The 6,136-nt window shown below is 46.4% G+C and overlaps 1 pseudogene; it reads left to right on the top strand.

Moving 5' to 3' along the window:
• The first annotated feature begins 764 nt into the window (after positions 1–764).
• LOC116271720 overlaps positions 765–6,136 on the top strand; it is a 48,869-nt pseudogene continuing 43,497 nt past the window's right edge.

Consider the following 6,136-nt stretch of genomic DNA (forward strand, 5'->3'; position numbering starts at 1 on the left):
CACTTGAGGTCAGAACTTGGACACCTGGCTGGGCAACAAAGTGAGACTCCATCTCTACAAAGTAATAATGATATAAAACTAAAAAATTAGCACAGTCCAATGTCACAGGCCTGTACTTCCAGCTACTTGGGAGGCTAAGGTAGGAGGCGACCATGACCCCAGGAAGTCAAGGTTGTAGTGAGCTATGATTGTGCCACTGCACTCCAGCCTGGGTGTCAGAGTGAGACCCTGTCTTTAAAAAAAAAAAAAAAAAAAGTCTTAAGCTAAATAATTTATACCTATTTTTAACAGTTATTGGCTTTTTTAAAAAGAAAGAGTTGGTGACCTAACTTCACACTGGCCTTAGTCCTCTATGCCCAAGGTAGTGTCCCTAGGAACGTTTCTGGAATGGAGCACAGGGTCGACCTCACCCTCTGGAGTGAATAGGGAATGTAAATGAAAAGTATTTCTATTCTGTGAGCCACCGCGCCCGGCCTTGTCTTTCTTTTCGCATTCTTTTCACTCTCTCTTCTCTCTCTGCTTCCAGAGTACCTGGGACTTAAACTTTATTTTAATAGCAGGAATTCTCCTGGATCTAATCACCAACCGATTTTGCTCTGCCCCAGTAATATCAGTTTCCAGACTGCTGAGCAGATCTCGCTTCCAAAACCCTAAGACAGGATCGCAGAGTTAGGCTGACAGAAGCACAGGCCCCGTCCTGGGCCCGCCCTGTCCCTGCCCCGCCCTGTCCCTGCCCCGCCCTCGGCTCCCGGCCCCGCCTGTAGGATGCGCGCGCAATTGTCTGCAGACCCGGAAGTCGGGATCGTAGAGTGGACCTTTCGTGCGCTTTTTCCTGTAGACCCGGCAGCGGATTGCGTGGAAAGACCGTCTAGCCTCTGCGCGTGAGTTTGTCTTTGTCTAGATTAAATTTAGGCTGCCCAGTTCCTCTGTGCTTCTACACCCGCGATCTGAGGGTTCATGCAGATCTTGAAGTCCCGGCACAGCTCCATCCATTCCGAGTAAATTCAGGCGTCCTCTGGAGAGTCTGGAGGTGGCTTCCCTGCGTCTTAAAACCAATTGGAGGCTTCGGGGCCGAGCGCGGTGGCTCACGCCTGTAATCCCAGCACTTTGCTATTTTTTTTCTATTTTTTTGGTAATTATTTCAGTCTGTAGTTGGTTGAATCCATTGATGTGGACCCCAGAGATACCAAGGGCTGACTTTAGACTCTATCTGCTCGTTATTCACTTAATAGTCTTTTTTTTTTTTGAGACGGAGTCTCGCTCTGTCTCCAGGCTGGAGTGCAGTGGCCGGATCTCGGCTCACTGCAAGCTCCGCCTTCCGGGTTCCCGCCATTCTCCTGCCTCAGCCTCCCGAGTAGCTGGGACTACAGGCGCCCGCCACCTCGCCCAGCTAGTTTTTTGTATTTTTTGGTAGAGACGGGGTTTCATCGTGTTAGCCAGGATGGTCTCGATCTCCTGACCTCGTGATCCGCCCGTCTCGGCCTCCCAAAGTGCTAGGATTACAGGCTTGAGCCACCGCGCCCGGCCAATAGTCTTTTTTTTTTTTGAGTCTGAGTTTTGCTCTTCTTGCCCAGGCTGGAGTGCGATGGCGTGATCTCGGCTCACTGCAACCTGCGCCTCCCTGAGTCAAGGGATTCTCCCGCCTCGGCCTCCCGAGTAGCTGGGATTACTGGCATGCACCAGCATGCCTCTCTAATTTTGAATTTTTAGTAGAGGTGAGGTTTCACCATGCTGGCCAGACTGGTCTCCAACTCCCGACCTCAGGTGATCTGCCTGCCTCATCCTCCTGAAGTGCTGGGATTACAGACATGAGCCACCGCACCTGGCCAATAGTCTTCTTTTTGATGAGATCCACCTTTATAGTATCTCAGTGTTTTTTTTTTTTTATGTAATCTTTTTTCCCCCCGCTTAACAATGCCCTCCACGCACATGAGTATTGAAGCTGACAATTTGGATATGCCAGTGAGAAGTTGTAACATGGAGTCTTTAAGTGGAATTAATAGGATTCAGTACTGATGGAGGTTTCAGGCATCCACCGGAGCTCTTGGAACATAGTGCACACCGATAAAAGGATTCTACTATATTCTGTATCTAGAATTGAGCGCTGTGATCCACAGAGGGCTGAGGGGCATGTGCTCTGCATGAGGTTTGGTCAGGATGATTAAGTCAGTGCTTTTTTTTTTCCGAGATGGAGTCGCACTCTGTCGCCTAGGCTGGAATGCAGAGTCACAATCGTGGCTCACTACAACCACTGCCGCCGGGATTCAAGCAATTCTCCTGCCTCAGCCTCCCGAGGAGCTGGGATTACAGGCACCATGCCCAGCTAAGTTTTGTATTTTTAGGAGAGACGGGGTTTCACCATCTTGGCCAGGCTGGTCTTGAACTCCTGTCCTCGTGATCCACCCGCCTTGGCCTCCCGAAGTGCTGGGATTACATGTGTGAGCCACCGCGCCTGGCCTCTTTTTTTCTTTTTCTTTTTTTAAGACGGAGTTTCACCCTGTCACCCAGGCTGGAGTGCAATGGTGCGATCTCGGCTCACTGCAACCTCTGCCTCCTAAGTTCAAGGGATTCTCCTGCCTCAGCTTCCCGAGTAGCTGGGATTACAGGCCCGTGCCACCACACCCAGCTAATTTTTTGTATCTTTAGTAGAGATGGGGGTTTCACTATGTTGTCCAGGCTGGTCTCATGATCTGCCTGCCTCGGCCTCCCAAAGTGCTAGGATTACAGGTGTGAGTCATGGCGCCTGGCCAAGTCTGTGCTTTTAAGGGGAGCTTAGTCCAGCCCAGCTCCACACTGCTGCAGCGTGTGTGTTGCTCACCAAGAGAGGAGAGAGTTTTGAGGAAGGGAGTCAAAAACTTACTTGTTGATTTTCCTGTAGGAGATCAACAGTGGGCAGCAGAGGACCATCAAGGGTGAGGTCTTCCCTTTTTGTGGATGAAGGGGTGGCCTGCCCCTCCACACCTGTGGGTGGGTGTTTGTTGTTAGGTGGAACGAGAGACTTGAGAAAAGAAATGAGACACAGAGACAAAGTATAGAGAAAGAAAAAGTGGGCCCAGGGGACCGGCACTCAGCTTACAGAGGACCCACGCCGGCTCCGGTCTCTGAGTTCCCTTAGTATTTATTGATAATTATCTTTACCATCTTAAAGATAAGGGAGTGGCTGGACAATAGGATCATTGTAGGGAGGAAATCAGCAGTAAGACTTATGAACAAAAATCTCTGTGACATGAATAAATTTAAAGGAAAATGCTGTGCCTTGAGATGCATATGCAAACATCTCCATAAACCTTTCAGCAGCATTGTTTCGGCCTATCACATGGGGAGAAACCTTGGACAATACCTAGCTTTCCTAGGCAGAGGTCCCTGCGACCTTTGGCCTTAAGAGAATGGTGATGACTTTTAACCAGCAAGCTGCCTTCAGGCACTTGTTTAACAAAGACACATCCTGCACAGCCCAAAATCCATTAAACTTTGAGTCACCACAGCACTTGTCTCTTGCAAGGACAAGGTTGGGGGTAGGGTCACAGATTAACAGCATCTCAAATACAGAACAAAATGGAGTCTCTTAGGTCTACTTCTTTCTATATAGACACAGTAACAGGCTGATCTCTTTCTTTTCCCCACATTTCCCCCTTTTCTTTTCAACAAAACCACCATTGTCATCATGGCTCGTTCTCATTGGTCACTGTCTCTTTGCAACTGTTGGGTATACCTGCCTACTAACAGCAGACAGAACAGGCACACAAGGATTAATATGAAATTTACAACAGCAGTACTTTAGATGGTCTTAACCGAAGTGACAGTGTTAAGATTTGCGAGGCCATCAGCAACTCCTGCAATTGCCTCAGTTTTTGGTATCAACACAGAGATCACATACTTCACAAAGTAATAAAATATCACAAAACAAGTGGAGGCAGGATGAGATCACAGGATGGCGTTAAAATTAAAATTAAAAATGAAATTTTGGGCATGCATAGTCATTGATAACATTTTATCAGGAAACAGGGTTTGAGAGCAGACAACCTGTCTGACCAAAATTTATTAGGTGGGAATTTCCTCGTCCTAATAAGCCTGGGAGCGCTACAGGAGGCCGGGGCTTATTTCATCCCTTCGGCTTCAACCATAAAAGGTGGCACGCTTCCAAGGGGGTCGTTTATAGGCCTACCCTCAGAGCGCATTCTCTTTCTCAGGGATGTTTCTTGCTGAGAAAAAGAATTCAGCGATATTTCTCCTATTTGCTTAATGAAAAGAGAAGAAATATGGCTCTGTTCCGTCTGGCTCACCGGCAGCCAGTTCAAGGTTGCCTCCCTTGTTCCCTGAACATTGCTGTTATCTTATTCTTTTTTCAAGATGCCCAGATTTCATATTGTTCAAACACACATGCTCCACAAACAATTTGTGCAGTTAAGGCAATCATCACAGGGTCCTGAGGTGACATATATCCTCCTCAGCTTACAAAGAAGATGATGGAATTAAGAGACTAAAGTAAAGGCATACAGAAGAAATTACAAAAGTATTAATTTTGGAGAACTAATAAATGTCCATGAAATCTTCACATTTTATGTTTTTCTGCCGTGGCTTCAGCCAGTCCCTGCGTTCAAGGTCCCTGACTTCCCGCAACATTCTCTTTCCCTTTTCCTCTATATAAATGTGCCATGGCGATGAAGGCTTGTTCATTCTCTCGATTTTGACGCAGGATTCTTCGACTGGTCTGGCACACTAAAAACAAGCCGATTAAACAGACACACAATTCCAAAATTTACGCAGTAGAGTTCCCAATAGACTGAATCCAAGTCGTGGGGTTTAATCCATAAAGATGTTTTGCCATTTGATCTAATGCCTCAGCTCCAGGCACAATATTTAAGTGACCTTGAGAGGCTTCAAAAATTTGTTCTTTTAATTTAGAAATGTCTAAAGTGAGATTATCTTCTCTTCCCTGTAGATGGCGTCTAACCATGTCCCAGTGATGTTTAGACTCATTATAAACTTGGGGTGTCATACGAAAATCTGACGTATTCCAGTCACACTGTAACTGGAAATGATGTTCTAAGCTCATGAGCCTATCTCCCATCCAAATGACTGTTTGTCTAAGATCATTAATTTGATTTGCCAATTTTTGATGGATACCAGATTGTGAATTCCACAACCTTGTGGAATTCTTTTGTCAATTGTCAACAAAGCTTACTGTCTGAACAGAAGAGTGCAATGTAACTCCTGTCACAGCGGCTGTAGCTGTGACTGAAAAGTCTTGTAAATAGTTTACCTGTGGTTTGAGTGACATTCCGCTTACCATGTGATAAGTAAATCTACTGGTGGTGCTGACAGTAGGTGCTTCTACCAACCAATTTTGAATAGCAGGCATTAAACATCCTGGTGCTCTCCCTAGGCAAATAGGAGGATAACGATACCCAATGGAAAAATTTATCATCATTCCTTCTTCCTCCGGTTTGGCAGAGCAACAGTCATCTGTGGGGCCAGGTACCCAACACTATTATTAACATATACTTCAATAGGATTCTCCATCCATGTAACTGCCCAAATTAAGGGCGGGAAGGGCACATAGGCCCAGTAGGTATCATTAGCTGCAGCTGCTCCTGCAGGCATGGGGAGACTGACCACCGCTGATACAATCATTAAAGCTGTAAGCAGCATTTTTTCTAGGGTTTGTGTCACCTTTGTGCTAGCTAGGCTTTTTCCAGCTAACGGTGTCAGCTTCTTTAACTGTGCCTAGGTTGGCAGCGCCGCCTTCTTGGTGGGTGGCGACTTCATCTGTTCTTCTGATATCACCACTTGGTTCATCTTGCGAGTCAATGGTGCTCGAGTCAATGGTGCTCGAGTCAATGGTGCTCGAGTCAATGGTGCTCGATTGCGGTGTTTCCGTCTCCGTGGAGGCGCTTTTCTTTGCATCTCTGATGGGTTCATTGTAGAACTTCAAATGTCTAGTGGGTATCCAAACAGGAACTGATTTTCCCCTGGTGAAACACCAGCAAAACCTCTTCCCCAGGTTATCACCTTCCCTATTTCCCATGTCTTATTTTTGTTGTCTTTCCACCAATCAGTTTTCCTTCATGTGGGCTGTTCTTTTTACCAGTAAGATGTTTTTCTGCAGAAGTAGTAGTCTGATTTCTATAAATGT

This window comes from Papio anubis, chromosome 20 (genome assembly GCF_008728515.1).
Source record: "Papio anubis isolate 15944 chromosome 20, Panubis1.0, whole genome shotgun sequence".
Taxonomy (NCBI): domain Eukaryota; kingdom Metazoa; phylum Chordata; class Mammalia; order Primates; family Cercopithecidae; genus Papio; species Papio anubis.